Genomic DNA, 9,881 nt, shown 5'->3' on the forward strand with positions numbered 1-9,881 from the left:
AAACTGCGCCGCTATTTGCCCGCGTTTTAGCGCCGTTTTTGACCGCGCCGGGTTAAAGTTAGGGTTAAGGTTAGGGTTAGGGTTAGGGTTAGGGTTAAGGTTAAGGTTAAGGTTAGGGTTAGGGTTAGGGTTAGGGTTAGGGTTAAGGTTAAGGTTAAGGTTAGGGTTAGGGTTAGGGTTAGGGTTAGGGTTAGGGTTAGGGTTAAGGTTAAGGTTAAGGTTAAGGTTAAGGTTAAGGTTAAGGTTAGGGTTAGCGTTAGCCATGAGGCTATAACGGGCTATAAGGGAAAGTCCCTGAAACTGCGCGGCCATTTGACCGCGCCGCGGCTCTCCAGCCACGGCCCTCAAAAAAAGGTTAATTTTCTGTTTTTTCAAGGACAAGTCACGCCTATTGGAATTGATCTACGGAGCTCATATTTCACTCACTAATGCGTTTTTATGGTCTGCTTGGAAATAATGAATACCCATGTAACAAATGTACTTTATAGCGCCCCCTACCCATTGTGTGAAAAACTCAACATTGTCTGATTTGTTTGAAACTCATGGATTATATTCTCCTCGAGACGCCATGAAAAAAGTGCATTGCAGATATTGTGTATTTTCACAATTGGCCAGCAGAGGCACAATGAATGCCTTCACTTCCTCTTCCTCTTTTATTTTGATGGGACATTTCCTCTCGTGCCGCAGTCTTAGCATTAGCATTAGCATTAGCATTAGAATTATTATTCTTTAGACTTTATTCTTTAGGCTTTATTCTTTAGACTTTAGACTTTATACATTAGACTTAATTATTTTGACTTTATTCTTTAGGCTTTATTCTTTCTGACACAACTCAGGTATTTTTGACCCCCTGAACATCAATGAAAAGTCGCGGGTCACCGAGGCTCTCTCTCTTTCTCCCTGCTCAGGTCTGCATTCAGCACGATCTTGCAATTTGTCAGGACAAACTACTATTTGAATTGCAAACAAAGGTGAATTACTGAGGTTCGTTTGGTATGCCGCAAAACGCAGCAGAAAACATGGACGGGCGGGAAGGCGGTCGCGCGGGAGGCGAGAGCCATCATCGCCGCTGCCGCGGCTTTAATTGAGGTTAATCCTAGATGTCACTCAAGGGAAAGAGCTACTGCAGAATGTCACAAAATGTCTATATTTATTTGCTTCTTGAACCCTAATGAGTAATTTGCATTTTGATTTGATCAGACTCACTTCCTGATCTTTTTTCCCCATCAGTATTATTGTTATTGAGGCTTGGAGCAGGTGCAAAAGGTATTTATCACTCGGGTTTATGCAATAGATCATTTTTGGTAATACTATTAATTTTCACAATAATATAAAATAAAAACAACCATGTTCCTATACTTTTAATACCACAAACCAACTTTGTCAAATCAGTGTCCGGAGCCCACACAGGGATTAATCAAAGGCCCTTGAGCTCCAATCACAAACTCAATTCAACCACTCGGGCCTCCCACTAGAAAAGATATGGCAAGGAAGATCAGACTTTCAGGTTTCCCTTGGTTACACATGATTAAACTAAATCACTGTCTCTAACTTACTGCTGTATGTCATAAAATCGATGTGTAATTTATGTTCAAATGAATCAAATCCAGTTCCAAACCGGCATCTTGCTCATGTTCATCTTTGACCCCAGATGATAACAATAATTCACTTTCTTGTAGGTTTTTCCATACCCTTAATAATTGTGGAGATGTTATTTCTTTGCCTGAAATGGTTCACCGCATGGCATTAAGACAAACCGATGACACCAACGCTGAAGAACTGTGCTGCGGCAGCAATTCGCAGAGGAATTTAAAAGTGTCAGACTTACAGCAGACGACACTCGGATCTATATTTCACTGTCGGCAGGTGAATATGGACCAGTGGATTCACTCTGTCACTGCATCCAACAGATCAGTGACGCAAAACGACGTCCTCCAGCTGAACTCAGACAAGACTGAAATCATCGTCTTTGTCCCACTGACACAAAGAGAAAGTGTTTGCGATCACCTCTAGTCAGGACAAAACATGGAGAATGTGCATTTCTGTTTTATGCAGCTAAAATCTGGAACTGTCTGTCCTGAAGATGTGCAATTATCTTCTACTCTGACAAGGTTCAAATCTAGGCTCTAAACTGTGACTGACATGGATTTTATATGCACTTTTGTCTTTTAATGTAAAATAAACAATGATGATGTATGTTTCGTGTTGTAATTTCAATGCATCTGTTCCTGTTCTGTAAAGCACACTGAATCACCTCATGTATAAACTGTACTCTACAAATAAACGTATCATTGTTTATCGATCTTAATATTACAAATTGAGATCGAGACCTCTTTTGCAAACGTGCCAAGCCTTGTCTTAAAATGTACGTACAAAAAATAAAACGTTTCATACTTACATACCAATTTTAAGTGTTAAGTTTGTGATCTAAAAAAAAAAACCCTGTAGCAAGCAGAGAAGCGGTGCGGTCCACAAACTGAACTGAACTTTGAGCGTCAGGGTTTTCACGAGGTTTGACTGAGTTTGAGGTAATTACGGCAGTGTTTCGTCCGTATGTACATTTCATACAAAGATTTGGCAAGGCAAGGCAAGGCAAGTTTATTTGTAGAGCACATTTCATACACAAGGCAATTCAAAGTGCTTCACACAGCAGGAAAAATGCATTCAAATCACAAAGAAATTACAGAAACAGAAATACAATAAAATTAACTAAATTAAAAATTATCAATCCAACTGATTTTCTAAACTAATAAAATCACAAACAAAAGAGAAGAGTGCAAAGAAAAAATTGTTTCAGTCATATGCGCAGCTAAACAAAACTGTTTTTAGCTTAGATTTGAACATTGTCAGAGTAGAAGCCTGTCTCACATCCTCAGGAAGACTGTTCCAGATTTTAGCTGCATAAAACTGAAACGCAGATTCCCCATGTTTTGTCCTGACTCTGGGCACCAGCAGGAGGCCGGTCCCTGAGGTCCTCAGAGTCCGAGATGGTTCATATGGCACTAACATATCCAAGATGTACTTTGGTGCTAGGCCATGGAGAGACTTGTACACAAGCAGAGCTGCTTTAAAGTCTATTCTCTGAGCCACAGGGAGCCAGTGCAGAGACCTGAGAACAGGACTAATGTGATCATACTTCCTGGTTCTAGTCAGGACCCGAGCAGCAGCGTTCTGGATGTACTGCAGCTGTTTTACAGCTCGTTTGGAGAGACCAGTGAGCAGGCCGTTACAGTCTAATCTACTGGAGACAAACGCATGGATAAGTCTCTCTAAATCTGGTTTTGACACTATATTTTTGATTTTGGCAATGTTTTTTAGATGGTAAAAAGCTGCTGATGTTATTGATTTGACGTGGCTATTAAAGTTCAAGTCTGAGTCCATTATTACCCCCAGATTTCTAACTTGGTTTGTAGGTTTTAGAGCATTTGCATGTTAAGTTTCATGAATGAGTCTCATCTTGACCTGTAACGTGGCCTGGTGGAGTCAGACTCTTGTGTCCATGGAGCTGGATACGTTCTTCATTTGATTTGCCCCTAAGCTTCCATAAACGGGGCAGTTGGTGGGTTCACACAGGTTCACTGGGTTGCTGTTTGAATTATTTAGTTTGGATACATCCTGTTTGGGAGATGCAGGAGTGCTCTTCTCTTGAATCAACACTAAAACTACATAATGCACATAGAGCTTACTTTCTTTTATTGAATTAACATATATTTCAACGTTGTTAATGCAGTGTCTAGTCTCCTTGTTCAGTGTTGTTTATTTTTTAGATAAGATTGTGAGAAATGGTGCACCTCCTTCCTTCCTTTCTGACTTCTCCCTTCAAAGTCTCATCAAGAGCCACAAACACACATATTTTACCAACGATTAGAAGTGTATTTGTGTTTAATAACTTGTCATTGGATTGTGTGTTGTGCAAGAAGACCCTTTGAGCTCGTTTACAGTGAAATCTTGATGAAAATGCCGACATGAACGTTACATTGTCCTCCCTTTTTATCCACTCGCCACATTTGGTTCCTCAAAACAGCAGAAGCCACTGTTTGGCAATTATATTCACGTGTCGTTCCAAAGTTCGCTAACATTTGCTGAGCTGATCATTACTGTAACTTTATTGAAATTAAATAAGCTACAAGACTTGAAAGGCCAAATGCACATGTAAAGGGCATAATTATGAGTCACTTATCGCTGGGCTCTTACATAAGAATCGCTGCACTCTGAGGAGACCGCGCAGTTACACAGAGACACTACTGAACGGATGCAAAGATCTGTCAGCAACAATTCATGTGCGTGACATTATAATTCCTCTTTCCATCATTTGGCACATTATTTACTGACACTAGACCTAATTTATGGACACTAAATAGTCACGTTTAGTTCTTTCTACATTGGGAACTCACATTAAAGAACGCCACTCACGCATTATGAGTTACCACTTACTTACATTGGCAACACATTCATAATCCAAATGAAGTGGGAGCTGGGATTAAACTGCTGATCTTTGGACAAACACTCCACCAACTGGTCTAATGCTCAGATTTGGCCATTTAGACACTTTATGTTGGTCTGACCACAAAATATCTTTGTGAACTTGTGAGGAATAGATATATTTATGTACAATTGCATCTTAACTGATGTACTGCCAAACACAACTTTTCTAAACAGTCTGTGCAGGACACAATGTGTCTGAGATGAGTTGTGACAGAAGAGGCAGCGGGTGGCACCATCTGCAGACTCACACTGAGCCTCGGCTGATCCTGGCAGGAGCCCTCCAGTCAACACTACCATACTGCCATGTTCTGCCATGTTCTGCCATATTCTGCCATCTTACAAGAGGCCCAAAGACACTTTATCATTGTTTTGCTTGCATTATTCTTTTAACTTTATGTAAACTATATCATGTTTTCAAAATGATGCAGATGCAGAGCATGCAGAGGCTCTTTCCCTCCACACTCCTTCACTCTTCAAGAAGAATCCTAGCAAAGAGGGAATGTTCAGGGAACATTGTAAAGGTTAGCTGCAGGTTTGTTGCTTGTAGGTTAGAGCAGGGGCGTCCACGTCTTTTTCACAGAGGGCCGCATTTTGAAACTTATACAGAGCAGAGGGCCGACAATGTCCAAGTGAACCATTCAAAATGTTGCATTTGACATTGTTTCAATGCGCCTCCACACCTTTAATAAGAGACCAGGTTGGTATAACATCAAAATGCTTGCATTTTTTCCTATTTTACAGTAAAAAGTTATACATTTTGTTGTTTCGACCAACTTGGACATATTGGTCTGAGGGCTGCGTTTGGCCCCCAGGCCATAGTTTGGACATCCTGGGTTAGAGGGAACGTACAGTAATTGTTGCCTATGTTACAGTTAGAGAACAATTAGGGAATGTCATGTTGCACAAGCTGCTAAAACCTTCCCACAAAGTTATGGAAACTAAAAATTGTTAGCTGGGATCTTGCTGTTAGCATCATGTTACAAATAGCCAAGATGCTTATGAGACCTTTCAGTCACTGGAGAGAGATAAATAATAAGAACAGAACAAAACATGTATTTAATTTTCTTATTCTCATCTGATGTTATATGACTGGAGTGTAAAGTGCACATGGCAGGTTAGAGAGAACACCTTTGTCTTGTAAATTGTTTAAACTGTCAGAAATTGTGTCTGTTGTTGTTGTTTGTCTTCAAAGTATGTTTTTCAGAGTGAGAGAGAGAAAGAGAGAGCATTATGTGTCGTGTCAAAATGTTTCCTGCATTTTGATGGAATGTTGCTTGTTGTTTTCACTGTGAACATTGTTTAATCTGTATTTCACTGTTGCTTCTTCGAAGAAACTGCTGTTGTGATTTTGGGCTTTACAAAAATACATTGAATTTAATTGAATTTGTGTTAATAATGTTTTACATAATCAAGTTACAATATTTCCTCAAAGCTGCATTAAGTATCTTTTCTGTTGGAAGGTCCTCCAGGTCTAAGTTTCAGTTCAGATCTGTGGAGAGGCAAGCCCACAGTAGAATGCACAATGTTCATTTTGAGCATTAAAGCAAACTATAACTGCATAAATGCAAGATAGATCAGCCCAATGCCATACAGTGGAACATTCCAGACAACGCAATGACATATCCATGGAAACGAGCAAGCAAAACCCCCACCAGAAGTTACATAACGCACCTTTAAGAATAAATCAAGCGGAATCCACAGCGAGGAAGAGGAGTATTGGTCTGTCCTTTTGAGAGGCTCTGGATCTATCTGTTGCTTTGATTTCTGCATTGAATAAAGTGGTTATTATAAAGTGTTGCTATGGTTTCTGTTAAAAAACATTTTCTGGGTGTGACAAAGACAAGGCACAAAACATTTTATTTGATTTCATCTTGGGTTCAGATTCTCTGGGTGTGAACACTGTAAGTCCCTTCATTTACACATTTGCGTCTCAATTCACTCTGCATTTAACACATCTATTATCACCAGCATCTATTTTTATTATCAGTTGTGCAAGATTGAGGGGAAAGATTAGAATTTGGTCACACTTTTTACATTATATGAAAAGATTTTAAGACAAGCTGAAAGGGCCAGGAGAACAAGCGATCAAAATCGATTATTTGCAACTGAATATATATTAATCTTTATAATATAACATAAAACTCCCTAATTAGATGTTTCTTGGTTACAGGATTTGATTAACAACTTAGTGGAGGTCTGTGCTCGCCAATTCTTTGCGAGTTATGCGCATTGATCTGTGATGGAGGAAATACTATTTAAGTAAAAGCACAAATACAGATGTGAAAATAAAAAGTATCACATTTTGTACCTGTTTCAAAACTAAAAAAAGTATTTGACACACATTTTTAGAATAGTTAAATGTGGCGTTTTTGATAAAGAATTGTGCAGATCTTTACTCAACACAAAGGTCAATTTGAATACATTTCCAAATTTTGATGATTGATTTGATGTATTTCTGTTTGGCTTGACATTTACACAAAGTACTTTTCTACTTTTCCAGTTAGTTTAAACATAAACTAACACAGAAATAACTGGAAAAATAAACTTCACTCTGTAGTTTGCCACGAGGAACTGAATGTGCAGTAGTTTGCATTTTTCAGGTCAATGGTTCTTGCCATGTTTCTTATTTCCACAACTCTATATTTCTGTTTGGCCTGACATTTACACGACGTACTTTCTACTTTTCAGTCCAGTAAAAACACGTAGTGGAGTAGAAAGTACAGCTACTGCTCTCAAATGTAAGTAAAAGCAAAAAATGCCCACTGTAAAAATTAGAAAACAAAAGCACATTACTTTTGTGGTATTGATGATGTGCTGAATGCAATTTTTTGGTGATTGTGAAATTTAAATTGGTTCCATTTTATCCAGTAGCAAGAACTGCTTTTCACAAGATTGTCATAAAAAACAACCACAACTATTCCACATTGGTTGGGGTTGTTTACATAATACCAAACCGCAAGAAGATTAATCATAAGAAAATATGAAAATCAGATAAACTGTGATATAAACAACAGCTAAAACATGTAGTTTTAATTTAATGCAGCGTTATTGAGGCAGAGGTGGATAAGAGGACACTGTTTATTTTGTCCTCTGTGAAACGAAAACAACCACACCATTACAATGTGAAATAAATACATTTTCATTTATATTTTATGTATTTATTTAGTGGAAAGCTCCTTAACATTTTCGAGGGGGCCCAAACCACAGAGTAAAAAGACATTGTTATACATACAATACATTAGACAGTATACAGTACATATTTTACAAGACTCTCTCTCCCGCCAGAGTACTTTTGACATCAGAGTTACATATGAATGTAGTAGACCTTCAGTAGTGCAGGAGTGATCCATAGCAATCACAAACTGAATAAAACATTGTCCAGATGAGATGTTTAGAACTCACATACAGGAATGGGGAATACACTTACACGCATAAACTGCAAAGAGATACCGTATCTTCTATTTGAGTTACTTCCCAGCACTTTCCATAAACAAAAAACAAAATAAAAATACTACTACTACTGCTACTTCTTCTACTACTACTACTACTACTACTACTACTACTACTACTACTACTACTACTACTACTACTACTACTACTACTACTGCTACTACTACTACTACTACTACTACTACTACTACTGCTGCTACTACTGCTACTACTACTGCTACTACTACTGCTACTTCTACTACTGCTACTACTACTACTACTACTACTACTACTACTACTACTACTTGTGCAATACCGTCATATTTATGTGCAATTTCTGTCATACTCACAAGCAATTAAGGCCATTTTCATGTGCATATAAAGGATGTAAATAAGAGTGTTTACTTACCATTAGTATTAGTATTATTTAGTCTTTTGCTAGCTTTTTTTTTACTTTACTTTATTGTATTATTATTTTATTTTATTATTATTTTATTTTAATCTTCCCCCCCTCCATTCCTTATTAAGATATGAGAGGAGTTTTGTTAATAATAGTTTTTTGTTTTGTTTATAAGAGTTCTTATAAGTTATCTGTCCTTTCCCCCTGTATTTACTGCGTTGTAACACCGAAATTTCCCCATATGTGGACGATAAAGGATTATCTCATCTTACTTACCACTAATGATAGCATAGCATCGTCACGGCAGATAATACATATTGCAGAAATATTGGAATGTAGAGAACTAATCTAAACTAAAAGATTCAGCAAGAGGGTTTGAAGTATGAAAGTAAAGAAGACTTCAATAAGCTGAAGGATGTTATTTTAAAGATACGCCTTACACTGGAATGATCTGCGTCCAACTTTTTCTTCTTCTTCTTATTATTCATGCAACCTTCTTCTCAAATTTCCTTCGTGTGGCCAATTCTCCATCATTGATTTCACTTGTGTTGGTTTATTGGTAATTCAGTTGAGTAGACAATAAGATCTGACGGTTATGGAATCACGTCTAAGGACCATTACAAGCTTGTGTTTCATCAATTCCTTGCTTTTCAATCCTGACTGATGGATGTCTGCCCACGCCGACCCCACATCCAGAAATACTCCGCTCAGCATCAGAAACGTCCTCTTCCTGCGTCAGGTGTGAGAGCTAGTGGGCAAATGGGAAATGGCCTCCTCTGCATCTGCTGTTTTTAGACCAAAATCGTTTGAAACCCGGCTGCGACTTCCACGGGGACGTGCTTTCGGTGGGAAACTTGTGTTGACAGGATGCAGAGTTGTGCGGACGGCTTTAAAGCGCAAGAGTCAAGTGCCAAGTCGTTCGAGGAAGTGTGACGGAGGCCGGAACACAAGATGTACGTCCAAAAGCAACACAACAGAAACAAGAGGTGCAATTCATGTCGGACAACTGGAGCACAGCCCAAAGACTTTATTTGGATTTCAGAGGTTGAACAATAGCCCATACTTCCCACCGTTATATCGTTCAACAAGCCAAAGGTATGATCTATTTTGTTCAATCGTGATCTGTTTGTTCTCGTCCAAAGCGCTGCATTTTAACCACATGAACGTTGTATATTTACTTTCACGATCACGTTTTAACAGTTGCCTTGACTTGTGAATTATTCCACTGTGACATATTAATGCAGACGATGCTGTTTAAGACAGTTGAGCTCATTTTTATTCAAACCACACAGTAATGTTTGGGACTTTGAGACACAATGTGAAAGAGAGCCACAAAAGTACAATAAGAAGTACTTTGTCTATGAACATTATGGAGTATTTATGTAACTTTTCTTCCCTAGTGTACGTGTCACACTTTCATCTCCTTAAAGATGATATTGCTCTGCCTTGAATGTACCATCACGAGGCATTCAACTCATCTATCCCCATGGAGACAACACCAGGCCAGGTTACAGGTCAGCTCTGTGGAGAGGCCAGCTCCCTCACTGTGGAACGCCTGTTTTCCCAT

This window comes from Eucyclogobius newberryi, unplaced genomic scaffold (assembly GCF_026437365.1).
Source record: "Eucyclogobius newberryi isolate DKJ021-1_F unplaced genomic scaffold, fEucNew1.0.hap1 SCAF_17, whole genome shotgun sequence".
NCBI lineage: Eukaryota > Metazoa > Chordata > Actinopteri > Gobiiformes > Gobiidae > Eucyclogobius > Eucyclogobius newberryi.